This window comes from Triturus cristatus, chromosome 3_1 (assembly GCF_964204655.1).
Source record: "Triturus cristatus chromosome 3_1, aTriCri1.1, whole genome shotgun sequence".
NCBI classification, from domain to species: domain Eukaryota; kingdom Metazoa; phylum Chordata; class Amphibia; order Caudata; family Salamandridae; genus Triturus; species Triturus cristatus.
The window spans coordinates 581219893-581244675 of record NC_140583.1 but is presented as its reverse complement, the minus strand read 5'-3'; the positions used below and the strand labels follow the sequence as shown (position 1 = coordinate 581244675).

General features: G+C 47.0%; 1 long non-coding RNA gene across 1 annotated transcript in view; it reads left to right on the top strand.

Moving 5' to 3' along the window:
- The window catches only part of LOC146860588 (uncharacterized), a 56726-nt gene extending 32996 nt beyond the window's left edge, over positions 1-23730 (top strand). Inside the window, exons 3-4 of the long non-coding RNA XR_014979180.1 lie at positions 20290-20359; positions 20716-23730. This is a non-coding gene — a long non-coding RNA (uncharacterized LOC146860588). The remainder of the gene's footprint in view (positions 1-20289; positions 20360-20715) is intronic.
- The last annotated feature ends 1053 nt before the right edge of the window (positions 23731-24783 follow it).

The window sequence follows — 24783 nt, the reverse complement described above, 5'->3', positions numbered from 1 at the left end:
CGTCATCACGCGGCGTGAAGGGGGGATATCAGTGGTTATCCAAACGTACAAAACCTAGGAGTACCTTTCTCTTTCTTCACACACTCACCTATCCCAGGAGACTACCCCTTTTCTTTATAACACCACATAATTAGTGGATGTTCCCCTTCATCCATAGGAACTGATACCATCCATTGTAATCTTAAGTTATAACTTTGGGAGCATTGGTTCAGGACCTTCTCTAATTGGCTCCCAGTCCCCCCTCTTCATTTTGTGATTTGTGATAAGTACGGCCGTTGGCCGTGGGACTACCCTCTATTTTCCTTTCTTTACACACGTTTCCCTTCCCCCTTCTACCGGGGGTTTATTGTGACGATCTAGATAGACATCTCTAATCCCTGGTACACGATGGACAACCCAGGCCTTAGTTTTGATGACGAGATGGTAGCTGAGATCTTAAGAGCACCATCACTCTTAGCTGAAGATGGCAGCGCACCATCGGGCAGTGGTAACGATGACTGGAGGTCGCTTCAAAATCTGCGCAAACTCCAGATAAAAACAGCCTTACATGGAACAATCATGACAGAGTATCTTAGAGCTAATATCGCCCCCAATGGCCTTCTGATAACTTTGGCCCCAAGGATATTCTTGGAAGATCTGACATTCCGGCGCGAATGGTCAAGAATATCCTGGAAATGTACACGTGATTGGCTGATACTGATCATTAATACAGCAAAGCGCCTTTCTGATGAACTATTGGTTCAGATCAACCTGTCCGAGAACAGACTCAAGACACGCATTTCAATTACTTCATTCAAATCGAAACTTTCAGAGATAAATCTGGAAATGAATGAACACAAAGAATATCTCACTAAACAAAAAATCAATCAACTACAAAAGGATGTAAAGAGGTTCGACAAAGAAAAGATCTATCCATATACAAAAGACAACTATGTCTTCCCTAGCATGGACACCTCAACAGAAGAAACGGGCAGCAATTACTCAGGCAGCTCTGGTTCATCGAGCAATGAATCCAACTATGACAATAGGAATCAGAAACCAAGAGGAGGATACAGACACCAACATCCACCACCACCATTGTTTCACGGCTTCCCTACACATCCATTCTCAACACCAATGTATCAAGGACCATGGATGGGTCCCCAACCCGTATGGAACGGTCCCATGGGACAGAACCCGATACAGAGTTATCAACAATACCAGAACCCACCCCCACCTTTTTTCAACAGAGGGAGGGGCAGAGGCAGAGGCAAAAGAAGAGGAAACAACAAGTCCGTCCATTGGCAGGACCCGGAACCAATGACCTTGAGAAGCAAGACAACAAGACCCTAGTGGTGAACCTATCTTCGAGACCCATCACTGACGATGAGAACAACCTTCTGGAGAAAGGCTTAGGGTTTGTACCGACACCAAAGGAAGACGACTTCATGTTACATCAAGAACTTCATCAATTCTTTCGCAAGGTGCGCCTTAAAGCATTCTTTCAAGACAAGCCAGAGACTACACCTGTCGGCTCAGGTCTCAAGAAAAAATCTAGATTCACTCCCACTGCAGCAATGACCCTGCACGAGGTACTAACTTTTGAACAGGCTGTACTGAAAGAGGTAGAGAATACAATCAGTACCCGCCCCTACAATAATCTGTCTAAAAAAGACCGACTTCTTCTTAAAAATTTGACAGAGGACAACACTATCGTCCTTAAGCCAGCGGACAAGGGAGGCGCCATAGTTATTCAGGACAAGGTCGTCTATGATGAAGAATGCCTGCGACAACTTTCCAATACTAGGTACTATGAGCCTATTGAAGAAGACCCTACCACACGTCTCACCACCAAGATACAGCACCTGACTGTGGAGGCCGAAGCAGAAGGCTGGATAACGAAGGACGAGGCTTCATTCCTCATGAACAAGTACCCCCGTACTCCGTACTTCTACTGCCTACCAAAAATCCACAAAGGGGTCACCCCCCCACCTGGCAGGCCCATTGTCTCAGGGATTGATTCCCTGTTAGAACCACTCAGCAAGTTCTGCGATGTATTTCTACGCCCCTTGGTAACTAAGACTCCTACCTATCTGAGAGACACAACAGAAGTCCTGAACCTCATCGAACAATTTGAAACACCAGAATCAATCACCCTCCTAGTCACCTTAGACGTGGAGGCTTTATACACGAACATTCCTCAAGATGCGACACTCCTAGTCCTGGACAAAGTGCTCCGAAACGTGGACCCATGGCCATCTGAAACACCTATCACCTTCATCTGTGACTGTGCTACTATAGCGTTGAAAGAGAACTACTTCGCCTTCGAAGAACAACTTTACCATCAGACCCAGGGGACCAGCATGGGGAGTACTTTCGCGCCGAGTCTGGCCTGTTTGTACATGGCAGACTTCGAAGAAGAGCACATCCTCACAGACGGCAACCCTTACAAGACTAATATTCTACTATGGCGAAGGTACATCGATGATATTATCATCTTTTGGAAAGGGGATGAAGAATCATGCCGAACCTTTTTCACATGGATCAATACTCTTAACCCTTTCCTCAACTTTGTTGGCACGATGTCATCTGAGTCTATCCCTTTCTTAGACCTCCTCATATCTTTGAAAGATGGGTCCCTCATGACTACTAACTACAAAAAACCGACTGACAGGAACAGTCTCCTCCTATTCAACAGCCACCATCCTAAATCCTTGAGGAACAATTTACCAGTGGGTCAGTTTCTACGGTTACGACGTAACTGTAATACCATTACAGAATATGAGAGAGAGGCGGACACCCTAACAAAAAACCTGATCCAAAGGGAATACCCAAAGAAAATCATTAACCAAGCCCGAAAACGAGCCAGAAATAACCACAGAGAAGCACTACTTGAAATAAAAGAAAAACCGACCACAGATATACTGACCTGTGTTACATCTTACACACCCAATTCTAACAAGATTCAAAAAATCATTAAGAAGAACTGGAAGATCCTGGAAACTGGACAGTTCCTACCAGGTCCCCAACCACTCTTCTCCTTCAAAAGAACCCAGAACCTCAGGGACATGCTCGTGCATACACGGCCAAAGAAAACCATTCAGACACAACCCACATTATGGAACCTACCTCCAGTGGTTGGACATTATCCATGTGGCTCATGCACCGCATGCCCCCAGACCAGTCCTACTAAGGAAATAGATTTGGGACTTTCTAGGCTCTGGAAACAGACAAGGCACACGAACTGTAACACCAAGAATTGCGTGTACTTAATTACCTGTCCCTGTAACCTACAGTACATTGGCATGACCACCAGACCAGTGAAGGTGCGAATAGGGGAGCATAAAAGTACAATCCGACGCAAACGCACAGCCACCAGACTACAAAGCCATTTTCTGGACAAAGATCACCCCCCAGAAAGTTTACAATGGACAATAATTGAATCCAACCCCCAGTGGTCAGCAACCACATTATTTAGACAAGAACAACGTTGGGTGTTCAAACTCAGTAGTAACAAAAGAGGATTGAACGAGGATATACCCTGGGTGGATCTTTCACACTAATATTCCTAGACCAGGGCTAGTTGCTACCAGATACCTGCTATAGCACCTTACTCTCCATCAATATAACACCATATCAATTATTAAGAACTTCAGCAATCCCGACCCCACTACTGTGCCTGTTCCAGTTTCTAACGCAAAGCATACACTCTAGGGAGTTACGATATCATTGATATCGATTTATCACCACTGGCAGCTCATTCAGATGACATTTTCCCCCGTCACCACTCCAAGATGGCCTCCCCTCCCCTTTCCGAAAAGCATCTCACACACATAGAGAATTAAAGGAGTACCTCTATAGCCTTTATTAATTTACTACACTGACTCCTAATCCTATAGGGTACAGAAACTCAGATTGATGATAATCTCAGCAACCCATTGGGAGCCTTTTCACTATTTTTGGAGCATAGTCAGTACCGTTATCTATAGTATCCCACGACTCGCGTCCCCACTCCAACATGGCCGCCACCGTTTGGATAACCACTGATATCCCCCCTTCACGCCGCGTGATGACGTCACGGCCTCAACTTCCCGCGTTGCTTCCCGTATTTAGGGAAGTCCGATTCCTGACCTGGTATACTACCGGCAGTACCGCAGGACGGGTAGGTTTCCGGTCCCGTGAAGGAAGAACAGAAGTAAGTAACTCCGTGTCCTTTCATAAATGCTGCCAGGCTGGTTCCCCTTTGTATCCGATGGGCCCTCCCGATGTAAATCCAATCCTGTACTCTGTTTGTTTTTTCTAGCTTATCACGGCGCGGCACTACCGAAGGAGCCCTTCTCAGACGAGGGGAGGGTAGGCGGGATTTTATGTCTCGATTTTTGTCCCGATTTGTATTTCTATGTATCCACATCGGTCACGCCTAACTCCAGGTCCGGTCTAGTCACGTGCCAGACCCTACACAAGAACGCACTCGATCTGAGCTCCCTGTTTTCCGGGCACGTCTCCCCCTTCTATTTTGCACAGGGTCGAGACTCCGACTCCAGGTTTGGGTTAGTTCAGCTCCCGACCTTACACAAACACCTTTAGTTGCACGGGATTCAGTTCTATGTTCTCCAGGTTAGCCGCGTTTCGAACGTACTCACAAAGGGACGTGATGGTAACCAGCGCCACCTTGTACATCAATAACCCTGGGGCTACCCATTATCCACATACATGGCACTGGGCGGCATAGTTGTACTATCCAAACGCACGATGTCACCATACCAGTCTAGTATGCAGCATAGTCTCCTCTATGCACCTCCGTCACAACAGCACGTGGTTGATAATGTCAACCATTGCTACTCAGGTAGAACCTACCTCACACTGTTGTTCATTTTTACTATGCATGTCACATCGAAGACGCACCGACGCTTCACTAGTCCCATGCATTTTTCACTTGGGCGCAACCAGTGCACCTGTGACTTCGAGCTCTTTGTAAATGGAACATATATAATTTATATGTAACTGGGCTCTGAACTCCTTTTTTGTATGTTTTCTCTCTTCTCCCCCCCCCCCCTCTTTTTGTCTCCTTTTTAGGTTGATAAGTAGGACTTTAGTATAAGAACGGGTCCTCCCAATCACTACCACAATCAGGTCTGTCTAGGGATACAGAGTGTCTTTTCCTGATCCCTGGTATTTCTTTTTCTTTAATTGGTCCTGATGAAGCGCTTAGGATCCCTTAGGGACCAATCTGTAGCGCGAAACATGTCGACCCCCTTTTTTTAAACTACACTTTATCACATTGACACTCGGGTTGAGAGAAGTGGGAATTTATTTGTTTTTATTTCCCCTCTCACAACGGCACATACGTGCATCTCCATCCCCGTTGACTTTTACTCTGAAGCAGGGGTCCTACGAATAAAACTGACAGGGCCTCCTGCTCCATTTTAATTCACATTCACTGACACCTTTTCCCACATACCCGCACTCACCACTGTGGCAAACTCCTAAAAGATCTCCGCTAGAGAGCCCCTTGGGGCCCGTGAGGGACTGCAGCGCCACCCCCACGAGGAGCAACATTGCCCGATGATGATGCTATACACTCGAAAGGGTGTGTGAGGGCACTACGTACAAAACCTAGGAGTACCTTTCTCTTTCTTCACACACTCACCTATCCCAGGAGACTACCCCTTTTCTTTATAACACCACATAATTAGTGGATGTTCCCCTTCATCCATAGGAACTGATACCATCCATTGTAATCTTAAGTTATAACTTTGGGAGCATTGGTTCAGGACCTTCTCTAATTGGCTCCCAGTCCCCCCTCTTCATTTTGTGATTTGTGATAAGTACGGCCGTTGGCCGTGGGACTACCCTCTATTTTCCTTTCTTTACACACGTTTCCCTTCCCCCTTCTACCGGGGGTTTATTGTGACGATCTAGATAGACATCTCTAATCCCTGGTACACGATGGACAACCCAGGCCTTAGTTTTGATGACGAGATGGTAGCTGAGATCTTAAGAGCACCATCACTCTTAGCTGAAGATGGCAGCGCACCATCGGGCAGTGGTAACGATGACTGGAGGTCGCTTCAAAATCTGCGCAAACTCCAGATAAAAACAGCCTTACATGGAACAATCATGACAGAGTATCTTAGAGCTAATATCGCCCCCAATGGCCTTCTGATAACTTTGGCCCCAAGGATATTCTTGGAAGATCTGACATTCCGGCGCGAATGGTCAAGAATATCCTGGAAATGTACACGTGATTGGCTGATACTGATCATTAATACAGCAAAGCGCCTTTCTGATGAACTATTGGTTCAGATCAACCTGTCGGAGAACAGACTCAAGACAGGCATTTCAATTACTTCATTCAAATCGAAACTTTCAGAGATAAATCTGGAAATGAATGAACACAAAGAATATCTCACTAAACAAAAAATCAATCAACTACAAAAGGATGTAAAGAGGTTCGACAAAGAAAAGATCTATCCATATACAAAAGACAACTATGTCTTCCCTAGCATGGACACCTCAACAGAAGAAACGGGCAGCAATTACTCAGGCAGCTCTGGTTCATCGAGCAATGAATCCAACTATGACAATAGGAATCAGAAACCAAGAGGAGGATACAGACACCAACATCCACCACCACCATTGTTTCACGGCTTCCCTACACATCCATTCTCAACACCAATGTATCAAGGACCATGGATGGGTCCCCAACCCGTATGGAACGGTCCCATGGGACAGAACCCGATACAGAGTTATCAACAATACCAGAACCCACCCCCACCTTTTTTCAACAGAGGGAGGGGCAGAGGCAGAGGCAAAAGAAGAGGAAACAACAAGTCCGTCCATTGGCAGGACCCGGAACCAATGACCTTGAGAAGCAAGACAACAAGACCCTAGTGGTGAACCTATCTTCGAGACCCATCACTGACGATGAGAACAACCTTCTGGAGAAAGGCTTAGGGTTTGTACCGACACCAAAGGAAGACGACTTCATGTTACATCAAGAACTTCATCAATTCTTTCGCAAGGTGCGCCTTAAAGCATTCTTTCAAGACAAGCCAGAGACTACACCTGTCGGCTCAGGTCTCAAGAAAAAATCTAGATTCACTCCCACTGCAGCAATGACCCTGCACGAGGTACTAACTTTTGAACAGGCTGTACTGAAAGAGGTAGAGAATACAATCAGTACCCGCCCCTACAATAATCTGTCTAAAAAAGACCGACTTCTTCTTAAAAATTTGACAGAGGACAACACTATCGTCCTTAAGCCAGCGGACAAGGGAGGCGCCATAGTTATTCAGGACAAGGTCGTCTATGATGAAGAATGCCTGCGACAACTTTCCAATACTAGGTACTATGAGCCTATTGAAGAAGACCCTACCACACGTCTCACCACCAAGATACAGCACCTGACTGTGGAGGCCGAAGCAGAAGGCTGGATAACGAAGGACGAGGCTTCATTCCTCATGAACAAGTACCCCCGTACTCCGTACTTCTACTGCCTACCAAAAATCCACAAAGGGGTCACCCCCCCACCTGGCAGGCCCATTGTCTCAGGGATTGATTCCCTGTTAGAACCACTCAGCAAGTTCTGCGATGTATTTCTACGCCCCTTGGTAACTAAGACTCCTACCTATCTGAGAGACACAACAGAAGTCCTGAACCTCATCGAACAATTTGAAACACCAGAATCAATCACCCTCCTAGTCACCTTAGACGTGGAGGCTTTATACACGAACATTCCTCAAGATGCGACACTCCTAGTCCTGGACAAAGTGCTCCGAAACGTGGACCCATGGCCATCTGAAACACCTATCACCTTCATCTGTGACTGTGCTACTATAGCGTTGAAAGAGAACTACTTCGCCTTCGAAGAACAACTTTACCATCAGACCCAGGGGACCAGCATGGGGAGTACTTTCGCGCCGAGTCTGGCCTGTTTGTACATGGCAGACTTCGAAGAAGAGCACATCCTCACAGACGGCAACCCTTACAAGACTAATATTCTACTATGGCGAAGGTACATCGATGATATTATCATCTTTTGGAAAGGGGATGAAGAATCATGCCGAACCTTTTTCACATGGATCAATACTCTTAACCCTTTCCTCAACTTTGTTGGCACGATGTCATCTGAGTCTATCCCTTTCTTAGACCTCCTCATATCTTTGAAAGATGGGTCCCTCATGACTACTAACTACAAAAAACCGACTGACAGGAACAGTCTCCTCCTATTCAACAGCCACCATCCTAAATCCTTGAGGAACAATTTACCAGTGGGTCAGTTTCTACGGTTACGACGTAACTGTAATACCATTACAGAATATGAGAGAGAGGCGGACACCCTAACAAAAAACCTGATCCAAAGGGAATACCCAAAGAAAATCATTAACCAAGCCCGAAAACGAGCCAGAAATAACCACAGAGAAGCACTACTTGAAATAAAAGAAAAACCGACCACAGATATACTGACCTGTGTTACATCTTACACACCCAATTCTAACAAGATTCAAAAAATCATTAAGAAGAACTGGAAGATGCTGGAAACTGGACAGTTCCTACCAGGTCCCCAACCACTCTTCTCCTTCAAAAGAACCCAGAACCTCAGGGACATGCTCGTGCATACACGGCCAAAGAAAACCATTCAGACACAACCCACATTATGGAACCTACCTCCAGTGGTTGGACATTATCCATGTGGCTCATGCACCGCATGCCCCCAGACCAGTCCTACTAAGGAAATAGATTTGGGACTTTCTAGGCTCTGGAAACAGACAAGGCACACGAACTGTAACACCAAGAATTGCGTGTACTTAATTACCTGTCCCTGTAACCTACAGTACATTGGCATGACCACCAGACCAGTGAAGGTGCGAATAGGGGAGCATAAAAGTACAATCCGACGCAAACGCACAGCCACCAGACTACAAAGCCATTTTCTGGACAAAGATCACCCCCCAGAAAGTTTACAATGGACAATAATTGAATCCAACCCCCAGTGGTCAGCAACCACATTATTTAGACAAGAACAACGTTGGGTGTTCAAACTCAGTAGTAACAAAAGAGGATTGAACGAGGATATACCCTGGGTGGATCTTTCACACTAATATTCCTAGACCAGGGCTAGTTGCTACCAGATACCTGCTATAGCACCTTACTCTCCATCAATATAACACCATATCAATTATTAAGAACTTCAGCAATCCCGACCCCACTACTGTGCCTGTTCCAGTTTCTAACGCAAAGCATACACTCTAGGGAGTTACGATATCATTGATATCGATTTATCACCACTGGCAGCTCATTCAGATGACATTTTCCCCCGTCACCACTCCAAGATGGCCTCCCCTCCCCTTTCCGAAAAGCATCTCACACACATAGAGAATTAAAGGAGTACCTCTATAGCCTTTATTAATTTACTACACTGACTCCTAATCCTATAGGGTACAGAAACTCAGATTGATGATAATCTCAGCAACCCATTGGGAGCCTTTTCACTATTTTTGGAGCATAGTCAGTACCGTTATCTATAGTATCCCACGACTCGCGTCCCCACTCCAACATGGCCGCCACCGTTTGGATAACCACTGATATCCCCCCTTCACGCCGCGTGATGACGTCACGGCCTCAACTTCCCGCGTTGCTTCCCGTATTTAGGGAAGTCCGATTCCTGACCTGGTATACTACCGGCAGTACCGCAGGACGGGTAGGTTTCCGGTCCCGTGAAGGAAGAACAGAAGTAAGTAACTCCGTGTCCTTTCATAAATGCTGCCAGGCTGGTTCCCCTTTGTATCCGATGGGCCCTCCCGATGTAAATCCAATCCTGTACTCTGTTTGTTTTTTCTAGCTTATCACGGCGCGGCACTACCGAAGGAGCCCTTCTCAGACGAGGGGAGGGTAGGCGGGATTTTATGTCTCGATTTTTGTCCCGATTTGTATTTCTATGTATCCACATCGGTCACGCCTAACTCCAGGTCCGGTCTAGTCACGTGCCAGACCCTACACAAGAACGCACTCGATCTGAGCTCCCTGTTTTCCGGGCACGTCTCCCCCTTCTATTTTGCACAGGGTCGAGACTCCGACTCCAGGTTTGGGTTAGTTCAGCTCCCGACCTTACACAAACACCTTTAGTTGCACGGGATTCAGTTCTATGTTCTCCAGGTTAGCCGCGTTTCGAACGTACTCACAAAGGGACGTGATGGTAACCAGCGCCACCTTGTACATCAATAACCCTGGGGCTACCCATTATCCACATACATGGCACTGGGCGGCATAGTTGTACTATCCAAACGCACGATGTCACCATACCAGTCTAGTATGCAGCATAGTCTCCTCTATGCACCTCCGTCACAACAGCACGTGGTTGATAATGTCAACCATTGCTACTCAGGTAGAACCTACCTCACACTGTTGTTCATTTTTACTATGCATGTCACATCGAAGACGCACCGACGCTTCACTAGTCCCATGCATTTTTCACTTGGGCGCAACCAGTGCACCTGTGACTTCGAGCTCTTTGTAAATGGAACATATATAATTTATATGTAACTGGGCTCTGAACTCCCTTTTTTGTATGTTTTCTCTCTTCTCCCCCCCCCCCCTCTTTTTGTCTCCTTTTTAGGTTGATAAGTAGGACTTTAGTATAAGAACGGGTCCTCCCAATCACTACCACAATCAGGTCTGTCTAGGGATACAGAGTGTCTTTTCCTGATCCCTGGTATTTCTTTTTCTTTAATTGGTCCTGATGAAGCGCTTAGGATCCCTTAGGGACCAATCTGTAGCGCGAAACATGTCGACCCCCTTTTTTTAAACTACACTTTATCACATTGACACTCGGGTTGAGAGAAGTGGGAATTTATTTGTTTTTATTTCCCCTCTCACAACGGCACATACGTGCATCTCCATCCCCGTTGACTTTTACTCTGAAGCAGGGGTCCTACGAATAAAACTGACAGGGCCTCCTGCTCCATTTTAATTCACATTCACTGACACCTTTTCCCACATACCCGCACTCACCACTGTGGCAAACTCCTAAAAGATCTCCGCTAGAGAGCCCCTTGGGGCCCGTGAGGGACTGCAGCGCCACCCCCACGAGGAGCAACATTGCCCGATGATGATGCTATACACTCGAAAGGGTGTGTGAGGGCACTACGTACAAAACCTAGGAGTACCTTTCTCTTTCTTCACACACTCACCTATCCCAGGAGACTACCCCTTTTCTTTATAACACCACATAATTAGTGGATGTTCCCCTTCATCCATAGGAACTGATACCATCCATTGTAATCTTAAGTTATAACTTTGGGAGCATTGGTTCAGGACCTTCTCTAATTGGCTCCCAGTCCCCCCTCTTCATTTTGTGATTTGTATACAAATAGTCAGACATGAGGACGTCCGGGACGTCGTGGATGGATGTTGGCTTTGGAGCAGCCCAAAGGTTCATGGGCCGCCCGAAAACGACCTCGTAGGGGGTTAAGTGGTGTTTAGTGGGGGTGGAACGCATTGATAGCAATGCTAGCGGGAGAGCGTCTGGCCATCTCAGTCCTGTGGTGGCGACTATTTTTGCTATCTTAAGCTTCAAGGTGGCGTTGTGTTGCTCAACCAAGCCTGCAGATTGGGGATGGAAGACCGCATGGAATTTCTGTTTTACACCCAACCCCTTTAAGATGAGTTGGATAACTTCGGCTACGAAGTGAGGGCCATTGTCGCTCCACAAAATTCGACAAAGGCCGTATCGGGGGAAGAATTCCTTCAGTAGTACTTTTGCGGTAGTCAAGGCGGTGTTGTCGTGGGTTGGATAGGCTTCCACCCACTTGCTGAAGGCACACACAACGACAAGTACGTACTTCAAACCTTGGCACCTTTCTAACTGGACATAGTCCATTTGTAGGACTTCAAAAGGGTGATTGGGGACCCCGAACCCTCCCCGGGGTACAGCAGTTCCTTTCCCAGGGTTGTGTTGGAGGCATACTAGGCATTGTTGGACCAGACGTTTGGCTGAGTCTGGGATCTTGTCGTTGTGCCAGACTTTGGAGATGAGTTCGATCATGGGGGCAGACCCTATGTGTGTGGGGGAGTGTGCCATGGTCAGCATGGGGATCAAGTATGAGTCTGGTAGCAACCATTTGTTCGAGTCTTTAGTCCGCCAGCAACCATCATCGTCCTTCAATCCCACCCGTGCCCATTCAGTTAACTCGTGTGGTGTACTGGCTAATTGGATGTCCCTAATCGTTTCCCTAGCATCCTTCCATTTCTCAGCTTGTGACCTGGTCACGTACATACGGGTCGTGGACCTATTCTTGGCTGTGGTTCGGGCAGTAATGTCAGCTAGTGCATTTCCCTGTCCTATAATGTCTGTCACCTTCTTGTGTGCTTGGCATTTGATCACAGCCAGCCGTGTGGGGAGGAGGACCGCTTCGGTCAGGGCAGAGACTAGATCTCCATGCAGGATGGGTGTGCCATGAGAAGTCAAGAATCCCCTCTCTTTCCATAAGAGCCCAAAGTGGTGAACTACCCCGAAGGCGTACTGACTGTCTGTGTAGATGTTTGCGGTTGTCCCTGCTGCCAGGATGCAGGCTCGTGTGAGAGCAATTAGTTCCGCCGCCTGTGCGGATCGCTGTGTGATGCGGGCTGTCTCAACAACTGTTCGGGCAGTGGTGACTGCATAGGCAGCTGAGGTGGTGCCATCGGGGAGCTTGATGCATGAGCCATCCACCCACAGTTCTCCGTCAGGGTCCGGGAAGGCAGTATCTCGGAGGTCGACCCTACTCTTGGTCTGTTCGTCGGTGAGGGTCACACAGTCGTGTATAGGGGACGCATTGGGATCAGTGTCAGGGAGAGGTAGTAGAGTAGCTGGATTCAGAGTGGTGCATCGTTTCAATGTGATGTGGGGTGCAAGCAGAGTCAGTTCGTAACCGGTCAGTCGTGCGGTAGTCAGGTGTTGAGTCTTGGTTTGGTTCAGGAGGGTGTCAACCGCATGGGGTACCAATACTGTGAGGGGGTTTGAGAGTACGATCCCCTCGCTTTGCCGGATAGAGATAGCCGCGGCGGCTACTGCTCGAAGGCATTCGGGCAAAGCTCTGGCTACAGGGTCAAGAGTGGCAGAGAAGTAGGCACAAGGGCGTTGTTTAGGGCCTATGGACTGGGTTAGGACAGACAACGCACATCCCTCCCTTTCGTGGGTGTAGAGGGAGAAAGGTTTAGTGTAGTCTGGGGTTTCTAGGACTGGGGCCGAACAGAGGGCGTCTCGTAATTCTTTGAAGGAGGATTGACATTCGGGTGTCCAGGGGAGGGGGAAGGGGACATCTTTAGCCAGCAGGGAAAGCAGAGGTTTTACGATAAGACTGAAGTTTGGCAACCATTGTCGACAAAAGGAGGTGAGGCCTACTAGGGACCGCACTTGCTTCTGAGTTTTGGGAACAGGGGTTTCTAGGATGGTCTGAATTCGGTCAGGGGTAAGCTTCCTCCCGTCTTTGGATAGTAGGTGGCCTAGATACGTTACTTGGGGCTGGCAGAATTGCAATTTCTTTCTGGAGACCTTGTGACCGTTCTCCGCAAGGAAGTGGAGGAGGTGAATGGTGGCTGTGACGGCAAGTGGAGTGGTGTCGGCCGCCAAAAGAATGTCATCCACGTACTGCATCAACACCACTCCATCGGGTAGTTGGACTGCATCTAGCTGCCTCTTGAGGGCCTGGCTATAAATACTGGGACTCTCAGTGTAGCCTTGGGGTGCCCTGCAGAATCTGTACGAACGGGCTTTTAAAGTGAAGCCGAACAGGTAGCGGCTGTCTGGGTGGATGGGGATGGAAAAGAATGCGTTTTTGAGATCAATAACAGTAAAGGTGGTGGCAGTGGATGGAATCAGGGTGAGGATGGTGGTGATGTCTGAGACCACGGGGTACTGGGGTATGACTACTTTGTTAACCTCTCGCAAATCAACAATGAAACGGTAGGCTTTCTCATCTCCCTCGCCTTGCTTCTTTACAATGGGTAGGATAGGGCTGTTGCAAACATTACTGACTACTTCTTCTACCACTCCTGCCTCGACTAGGGACTCGATGATTTCCACCAATGCCTTCTCGCCTTCGGGTGATATCCGATACTGTGGAAGCTTTGGGAGCACTGCGTCCGGTCGGACGGTTATGTGTACCGGGTCGATCACCATGCGCCCTACATCTGAGTCGGTTTTAGCCCATAGATGTGAAGGTAATGTGTCGAGTAGGGACATGTCAGCATCGGTTATAGAGAGCATACGCCGCGTGTGACAGGGTCTGGACAGATCTGGGTTATCGTGTAGGATGACTCGAACTCCGTCTGGGGAGCATCTGATGGTAGCTCGAAAATGTTTTAGCAAATCAAGTCCCATAATAGCATCGGGGGTGTTGGAGGAGAGCAAAAAGGTCATGTCAGTGGTGTTATCTTCTAAGTCAAAGGAGATTGGTGTTGATAAGGGGTTAGTGGAGGGCATTCCATCGAAGCCTATTGAGGTTACATGTGAGCCAGACAAGGGTGCCCTAGGGATCAGTCGTTTGGATAACGCACTACGTGTCGCCCCAGTGTCTACCAGGAATGGAGATTTTGTGCCCAAGACCTTAGCAGTGACGTAAGGACCTTGCTGGTCAACACGGAGTTCGACTGGATCCCTCCCTTGCCCCTGGCGGTCCTATGCGAAGTCATGGGTGCTTTCGTAGTCGGACTGCTGACACTGGTTTTGTCGGGGGCGATCAAAGGTGTTTGGTCTGCCTGGCCTGTCGTTGATTGCGTCGTTCGTGTGCCCTCGTCCCTGTCCTCTATTTCTGGGGTCATATGCTGTGTCTCTGGGATCCCTATTTTTGTTCAGCTCCAGAAGGGCCGGGCACTGGGATTTCCAGTTTCCGAACCCTCTACAGAACGCACATTGGTTCCCATCTAAGTCTCTCCGTCCGTTGTAGGGTGCAGGTGTATGGTCTCTAGGGGGTAGCTTTCTAGGGGCGGTTGGTTGGTAATTCCCTTTCGGGGGTTCCCTTCCTATGGTCACCCCTTGCAACTGTGCTATCATTACCCTCTCCTTCAGTTCCTTTTTCTTCCTCTCTGACGCCCTATCGTTCTCGTTCTTCTGGTTTTCGTAATATTGGGCCATCTGGAGAATTCCTGTGGGTTTGGAGGCTGCCCAACTACTCTCGCTGGTCTGTAGCTTCTGGGAAACTTCTTGTGACAGACCCTTCACATAATTCTGGACAAAGAGGTGATGTCCGGTTGCAGTGGTCATGTCCTGGCCACTATAATCGGAAAACAGTCTCGAACCAAGAGAAATATTCAGACACATCCTCCTGGGGTTTCTGGCGACAAGCCGTCACTATTGACCAATCTACCTTTCTTTCCGGGATTAGAGTCTTCAACTTAAGTACAATCTTGTCTGGGAGCTCTAATATGGCTTTCGGGGGTTTCTGTCCCGGTTCTCGCTGTTTATCTATGGTATCGAGTTGTACCCAGGTATATCCGAACGGCTCAGCGTGGTCAACTTTCCGGATTTGCTTCCACACATCAGCCGGCAGACATAGCCCAAAGAACAAGTCGATATCTGCTAAAGTCATTATCGTAGAACCTAAGGCTGTACCCAGTTCAGTGTAGAAGGCAGTCGGGTTCTTTCTCAAGTCGGGTAGAGTTTTTCTAAAGGTCAAAATATCTTGTCGGTCCCATGGCTGGTAGACCCAATTATATACAACCCTTCCCTTCGCATCTTGGTGGTTGATGTCGTCATGTGTTCCCTGACCTCGTGGGGGGACCCAGTAGGGGGCAGCCTCTTTGATGGGCATCATGGTATCAGCCCTTCCTTCTTGGGGCTTAGTCGCTATGGGGGTTTCTGCTTTGGTGGTCTGCCTGTGTTCTCTAAGGTGTCGATAGACCTCGAGTGTACGAGTGAAGAGGTTCGTTACATCGCCCTCTCCTTCTTCCCCAATGTCTACCTTCCTATATAGGGTCGCTAAGCCTTCGGGACCTTTATCGCGGTACCTATCCTCATATGCATTTAGGGCATGATAACAAAGTCGTACGACAAAGTGTCGTCTGCGGCTGTCTGCATACGAGTTATATGCGTCTGTTATATACTCCTCACTTTCCTTACGCTCCACTAGAGTCTTTACTATTTTGTCGATTCCTGCTCGTTCATCCTTCGTTAGTCGATTCATTCTGGTGGAATCTTTCTTTCTCATCTCAGGGTCATCCAACGTTATTGCCGACGTTGTGTTCAGTATAGGAGGCTCGGCCGGCGCGGAGGCCGTGAGGGCCGAGGCCCCTGTACTGCTTTCGTTCGTGTTTGGAGGTTGTGGGTGTTGCACTACCGATTGGGAGGGTGCGTATGGAGGGGGCATGTAAATGATCGGGGGACCTAATAGTAATTCATCATTCGTTCGCTGTTTAGAGGATAACTCAGGGTAGAGCAAAGAAGGGGTCCTAACAGCGTACTGGCCTGATGTTTCGGGCTTCTGCCTTAGTTTAGTTTCCCTTCTCTCCTTTATTTCTTCTTCTAACCTTCTAGCGGCAAGGTGGGCTGCCTTTCGTAATTCCTTTTCTGCTTTTACTTCTTCCCTCTTTTTCCGTTGCGTTGCTTCTTTGCGCCACATGCCAATACTGTCAAGCATAGTAGGCGTCGTCTTATTGCTACGCAGAGCTACTTCTAGCGCTTCTATCTTATGGTCGTCGAAGGATCCCATCAGTGGCCACTGACTCTCGGGGTCCTTCTTTGTATATTTATGCCATAGCTTGGTATAAGCTACGGCGACTAGTCCATATTTAGTGAACATGTCCTTATTATGGGTGCCTTCCAGTGGGGCCGGATGGTCCACCTCTAATAAGCGGTCCGGGCAGAACCAACTACCAATCAGTGGGGAGAAGATAGGCATGACGGGTTTCAATGGGGACAAAAGTCAGCACTACCTATCTTTTCACTGCTTGCAAAGACTAGACAGAATATCTCTATTCCTCGTTATTTGTAAGCAGAGAATACCTCCAAAAGAACCAATATCGAACAACTAGTGTTCGGACAATCAATCAATCAATCAATGGGGAGATAAAGATAGGCACGACGGGTTACAACGGGGACAAAAGTCTGCGTTACCTACCCTTCACTATTTGCAAAGACTAGACAGAATATTTCTATTCTACCTTATTTGCAAACAGAGAATATCTCAAAGAGCACTATTCTTCAAAACAATCAATGTTCGGACAATCAATCAGTGGGGAGATAAAGATAGGCACGACGGGTTTCAACGGGGACAAAAGTCTGCGTTACCTACCCTTCACTATCTGCAAAGGGAGAGAGAGAGAGAGTATTTCTACTCCTCCCCGTTTGTAGACAGCGAATATCTCAAAGAGAACAATCAATGAGCACAATCAATGAGCAATACTAGTATTCCAAAGCTTCAAACAATCAATCAATTATTTCGCAATTTGTCGTGTATCACGACCTTACCCGGACCGCGTGGACAGTTTCTCGTCTTCCGCCTCCAGCGCCCGATCGTCCTCTACTCTCCGTATTTGCCGCGGCACTCCTGATGGTTCCCAGTCAGGACCGTAGATCACTCGAGAGAGGTCTGCTCGGAACCAGTGAAGTTCGGATGATCGGCTGCCAGACGAGGGTCTATTGGGCAGGAGCTCTCCCGATCGTTGCAGTCGTTCACTCTGTCGTCGGGACCTCTCCCACTGGATCCACGTGTCGCTGATGGGCCCCACGTTTGGGAAGCCAATTGTTAAATGGTAGCGGCAGTTTCAGTCGATAACCTTTCAAGTATTGCCCGGCGGTAATCGCCTCTCATACCACTCGATAATTTACCAATGAAAGAGGCAGGCGCCGGAGACTGGAAGGCAGGAAACAAAGTTTTATTCCGTCGGAGCAGAACACATCAGATCAGACAGCAAGGTATCGTCACGAGGTGCTCTAACTGCATCTCTGAGACCTGGTCTCTTATACACAGGTTTATTGCTTTATTACATATGGTACATTCTTGTTGAGGCTTTGATGTACGGGAAGACATTCCTTGGAACCCCCACTTCAAGCCCGTTCCCACACATATCTACAGTAGAAGTCCCCACCCCACCCACAGTAGGAGATGGCTATCACGCAGCTGGATATTCCGCCAATTCCCGGGGGTGTGTGCAACCGGCCGGGTCTCAGGGGGTAGGGGCTTTGATCCACCGTAATCCCTTTGATGTGGGGTGTTTCCCTTACAGTAGGAGCAATAAACTGCATCCGCAGGGCTAGGTGATGGCCTGGGATCGGTTCGGACAATGGGGCGCAGAGGAAGGGGGTTTATCAAAGAGGGGCATGACCATGTATGGGATGTCGGTCAGGTGTGGGATGTGGTCCCATGGCAGGGTCGCGCTGAATGAGAGGGTTTATGGCCCGTGTATGAGAGAGCGGGGGCGGCCGGCGCGCGGGGGGATGCTCGCAGCGCCAGGGGAAAGCGCCGCGATTGAGAATGAGCGGGGAGAGAGTGGGGTGCTTAAAAATGGCGGCCGTGCATTCGCTGTGCGTGGCGCTGGGGAGAGGCAAGATGGCGCAGATAATGTTCAGTTTGCAAGCTAAATTTCCACAAACCAATGTCACAAAAATTGCCCGTAGCACCAGAGTCAATCATTACTGAGATTTCCTCCAACCTGGTTCCACCAAACTCGATAGAGCTGGCGACAATTAAATGAGGAGTAGAAGATTGCAATGTATTCGCCACCAATTGAGAATCAGGAGTCGACTTTTCTTCTGCTCCCACTAGAGCAACTCCTCTTACTGGTGGAGCCTGTCTTTTACTAATGCATTATTCTTTGGTTTCTTGGAGCATTCTTTCAAAAAATGACCGGAATCTCCACAGTACAATCATAGCTTGCCCAATCGTCTTCTCTCTCTTTCCTCCTTAGATAAAGGCCCACGCACTGAACTAATCTGCATAGGTTCCTCTTCAGAAGGGGTTTCTTTAGTCTTAGAGTTTTCAAATTTGACTCGGTCGAAGCGGGGGGGAATATACTTGACTTCCTTCCGACGCTCACTCCTTCTCTCACACTGGCGCTGGTCACTCTGCAAGACTAGATCAATTAACTCTGAAACATCAGTAGGTCTCTTAGGAATCTGTGCCAGTCCATCCTTTATCTCATCCTTGAGGCCCCGATAAAAAAATGGAAGCTCTTTTAGCTTCGGGCTAATTGGTCTCAACAATTAACTTATTAAATTGCGCCAAATAAGCAACCAAATCTCTATTTCCCTGTTTTAAATCCAACAGCTCATTATCCGTTGATTGAGAAACAGTTCTTCTGACGAATATCCGCAAAAACTCCCTTTTAAACTCATCAAAATTATACACAATTGGGTCGTTGTTATTCACTAGAGGCATCGACCAAAGCGCTGCGTCACCACTCAGGTAGGACAACATGAACGCCACCTTTGACTGATCTTCCTTAAAAATAATGGGCCTGCAAAGGAAATGTAAGGAGCATTGAGTCAGGAAGATTTGTGCCTTATGTGGGTCCCCACTAAACCTTTCCGGAGCTGCCAGTGGAATGGTGGGAGAAATGGCATGTATGACCTGTGTGGTTAATTCTGCAGCTGTGGGAGCTGGTGCAAAAGTCTGGGATTTGTTTTCCTTCGATCCAGAAACTGAACTAACTGATAACTCTTCCACCCTTTGTTGCAAAAACAGAGTTTCCTGACTGGACTTTCTCACTTCCTCTCTAAGAGACTTATTCTCTAACATCGCTTCACTCAATTGTGTCTGAATCCCATCTAACACTGTCGCTAGGGTCTTAACATCCAATCCCTCAGCCATCCTGCTCAGGCGGAAGTATTTTGGAAATGGCACTTCAATCTGTCAAGTACCTGTCCCAGAACTAGTCCTCCGCAGGAGCCGATGTTAATTCCACGATTCCCCAACTCCGTTACCCGAGCAATATATACTCTGGCAACTAGAGCGGGGAAAGGGGATTGGGAAGAAAAGAGAAACGCCACTTCTTCTTCAACTGGACAGGTCTGCCGCTATTCTCATGTAGCCTTCCTGTAAAATAAAACTTCTTAAACAACTATACTCGACATTTCTAATTAATCCTACAAATACCAAAATGAGTTTTACCTGTCCTACGTAGATGGCTATCTGTTCTCTTGTAGCTTTGCTGCCTATATGATCTCCGCTACTCAGTGGTTCTCTAGGTTGATTAATACTAAATAGAAAAGCAACACAGGGTTAAATAGTTTCTCTGGTCTATCTAGATTGTTAAATCTTTCTATATTCTTTTCCTTCATTTACCTTGCGAAAACCTTAGGCAGTCTTTTAATCTATTCTCTTTTTCTTTCAGTTGTTGAAGGTCTACTCGTCAATGAAGCACCAAGATTCTTTAGTAGAGGGAGAGAACTTGACTATTGCCGGTAAGTGTCCTTATACAGATATATATATATATATAACTACACCTACTTGCAGGTCTTTTCCATTTAACTCTTCTCCCAACAATTGTCTCTTTGTTTTTATAATGTCTTTGTGGGCAATGTGTGGAATTGAGTTGCCCGAAAGATGTTCTTTAATTATTCTACCAGATTCTCAGTCACAGGAATGATGTCTCCAAGCCTGTCAAAGACTGAATTAAATAAACAAGGCTTGAGTACTAGTAATCCATCTTCAAGAACTTGCCTCAAAACCTGAAGGACTAATACATCTTACTCTGACTGAAGTTCTCTCAAAAGCCTTATGTTGTTTAAGGATACTGTTGTTTTCTTTTTTCCAAAAGGTAAGGCTTACTCACCGCAGCCGCGGAAGAGGACTTACTGCCAATGCTCAGGAAAACTCACTACCTGGAAACTTCCTTGGAATCGAAAACGCCACCAAGAGAGAAGCGACCGTTTTCCAAAATGCCTCAGTTGAAGTGCGCAGTTTGCCGCGAGCATACTCGCGAGCACAGCTGCGCCGGTAAACAGGGACAAAAACTAGACCGACAACCTCGCTGCTCAATGCTGGCGGCCATCTTGAAATTCCGCTGTGGATTCCGCTGTGAAGGAATCAATCTCCCTTTAAATAAATGGGACGACCAGCGGTTTTGAAGGTATTTTATTGGACTGTTCTTGCGCATACTCTGGATCTTGCAAATAACTGGGAGGAACTTTAGACAAATGGGTGGCTTACACTGGTCAGTCCTGACAGCCAGTCTCTGTCTGTGATCCCTGTGCTTCCTGGTGCCTGTCATGGAGCTGCTGCAGATGCATCTCTTGGGTTGGAATTCCCCTCTCACTGGAATTCCCTGAGCCCTTTGCCCCTGGATTTCCAGGGCCCTGTGTGGCTTGTTTGGAGTATCGTAGGCCCCACGACCGAGGATGATGATAATTACTGATGTCGGTCAGTGGTCTTTCATGTGATGACTCTTTTCTCTCCACTTCTTTCAAGTTTTTCTTTGTAATGTGGTACTGTGGCCTCATGCCACACTTCTGCTCATTGGTATTATGTGTGAGGTGGCATCATGCCTCTTTTCTACTCCTCTTTCCTCTTCTTCTTTGTGACTTGGCATGGAGACATCTTGTCATGCTCTTCTTTCTTTTGCTCTTCCCCGATGTGGCATTGTGCCAGGCTCTTCTCCCTTTTGACCAGGCCTCTTGATGTGATGTGTGCTTCACATGGACCTCTTTGGTTATGACCACTTCCTAGGACTGACTGTCTTCTCCTCTGTCTCCTAATTAGGCAACTTGCTGTGACCTTCTGTTGGGACGGGAATTCTTCTGCATGTCTCTGGAGAGAGTGCTTCCCCTGCCTTATGGTGATCTCCAGACAAGTCACTTAAAAGCTACTGTATAGTTTCTAGATCCCTACCCCAGTGAGCATGACAATCATACATGTCCACTGAGGGTGTCCCTGTTTACATGGATTGACAACCTAGAGTTAGGCACTGAGGTTGAGTGGGCATGCCTAGTGCACACCTATTTTTCAGAGAGTGGCTACTGCCTTCTCTACCCAGGCTGTAGTAGTCTGACAGTGGTGGCAGCAATGCATCTATAGTCAGGAGGGGTGAGTCACTGGCCACCCTCCTGATTACGTCTGAGCAGTCTTACCCTTGCCTGGGATCCTGTTGGCTTTGTCTTCCTGACATTTATTTGAGAGCCAGTGGGTGTACTGGGGAGGGATGATGAGTTGAGCTATTGTGTTTAATTTGAGCTGTTCTGCTGGACATCCCAACACCCCTGTGCCCCTTTCAATTCCTTGGAGAGGTCTGGTGGGCTGAGGTAGACACTCAGCTCTTATCTGGGTTTAGCTGCACTAACTCTGCTAAGAGAACCCTCCCCCCCTGGTCAGTGCCTCCTGGTCAGGGAATAGCACGGGGTGGTACAAGGGAAGGCAGTAGGTCATCCTGTGCATGCTTTGGTCACTGTAGTAAACACACCATGAATGGTTTGTGATTGGAGGTGTAATCAGGATTCAAAAGTAGCAGACCTTCTGATTGGATCAGCCTGTCAATCAGAGGTGATAAATGTCTTAGTGGTCAGGTTTTGTTCACGACTGGTCTATGACTGAAGAGGCGGCACACACCAGGTCTGTCCTAAGGAAGCTAGACGCAACTCTCGGTGCGAAGGTGAACTAAGACAGTTGCTCACCGTGTCTGGAACATGAGGAAGTTTTCTCTTTAGCTAATGGATTCTGCTGAAAATGAATGTGCCATTTTGAGCATCAGCAGCACTAGGGAGAGGACCATCTGTTTATTTAAGTCTTGTTGAGCTGGCGGTTTGAACAAGGAAATTGCAGACAGCTGCGCAAGGAGGAAAGGAAGCTTGCAGCACATCAAGGGAGACAGAGAATGATAAGTCTGATCCCAGTCCTTGAAGGTGATATCGATTTGTCCAGACCCCTCCCATGTGCTGTGGGAGTCTGTGTGGAAAGGTATCTTGCAGCACATTAAGGGAGACAGAGAAGAGGAAGCTTGATCCCAGTCCTTGAAAGGGAATAGAAGCCAGTGAAACAGGCCCCCACTTTCTTTTTGTAATATCTGGGGGTGTCAGGGTGAACTGGCACTCTTTCTAGCACTACCCTCCTACAGCTAGCCAGTGGCTAGTGGATTAGTGGGACTCCAGTAAACTGTGCCAAGACATCAGGCACCTGTGATCAGCTCTCTCACGCCACTGGTGCAGTGTCCTCACTAAGGATGGGAGGGCACGTCTGTTGCTTTGGGTGAGGGTTATGGGGCTGATCAAGAAACTTTGACTTCACATCATATGCTGAAATTATATCCTTTCAATCCAAAGATTGGTATCATGGCTCTGGAAAATGAGAGTAGCCCTGAGCAATATGATGTGTAAGATGGAATGCTAATTGTGTGTCTTCATGTTAACTGTGTTTTTATAGTGCTTGGGGCCAGATGTACAACAATTGGAAATTGCAACTCGCAATTTGCGCTCGATGGGTCTTCTGGAAGCCTCCCAAAGTGTTATATGTTAACCCCGTTAAGCAGGATTTCACTTTGAAGCAGGATTTGACACTAATATCAAACATGGTGCTCTCAGCCCCACCATGCCTATTCTGTCAGGTTCAGGACACTTCTCCCCATTCATGTCAGCCTATTGTATGCTCTTAGGAGGCACTTCACATCTTTTTCACACCTATTGAAATGTTCATTACGGGCTGTCCGAAGCCTCTAGGAAAGGCATGGAAAAAAGCAACTTTCTACACAACTTTCACTATTGGATTTGATATTCAACACCTATAGAAAATAGTTGTTTAATTATTTTTCAATCTAGTCCCATTCCTGAAATAAAGTATTATGATTTAATTTGTAGTCTGGTTTTCTACATAGGACAGCTAGGCATGCCACAGTAAAAAATTTCTTTTGGGTACAAGTCACTGTAAGGATATATTAACATTAGTTTCTACATGTCCTATACGTAAATAAGATGGGCACTATCTTGTGGACTGCAAACCATGCATACTGGTGGCTTAGTAATCTTTAAAAGCGAAATTTGGACCGATCAAAAGGATTCATTTTGACAGGTCAAACTGCAGTTTTTATGCTGCTTCAGTCAGGCTACACAGGATATGTCTGAAGCCATGTTTACACCACCACTGTAGGAAATGGCACAATAGGTGTTGCAGTCCACTAGTGGTTTCCAGGCCTTGGGTACAACTTGTAACATACACTAGGGTTTTATATGTAAGTTAAATATACCATTTAGGAGTATGGCAATTCAACCAAGTTTAAAGGGAGAGCACATGCACTTTGCCCATGGCCAGCAGGTGTAAAGTTCAGATTGTTCCAACACTAGCAAAAATATAAGGTCCAACAAAAGGCAAAAAATCAGAGGTGACCATGCAGAAGAAGTGGATTTTCTAAATATTTGTCAGATATTGAGAATGTTCACACTCTAATTGCTCATTGCATCTTTGTGGTAAAACTTCAGTTGATCACTAGGGAGTTAGACTGCTGCTGGTGTTGAAATACATGTTTCAGTTGCATGGAGGAATGCTTTACGGAAATTGATGAGGAAGGTAGTTGAGAACTCCTAGAAAATGTGTCCTCATTTTAACTTTTGAGATCACTCATCGTCATTTCTAAAGAAAATGCTTTAAGTTTACAGATTGTTAGCGTTCTCGTTATTCATTGTTCATTAAAATGGTGTGGGAAGCTGCAGTAGAACACTTGGGTATTAACTGACAGAATGCTACTCGTGTTGAAAGTACACATTTCAATTTGTAGGTAAAAATGTTTTACTGTCAAAGATGAAAAAGATATTTAAGAACTGATAGAAAATGTGTTGTTATTTTAGTTTTTTAGGGTACTAACTATAATTTCTAGGACAAACAAATCCACGCATTTTGTTAATTT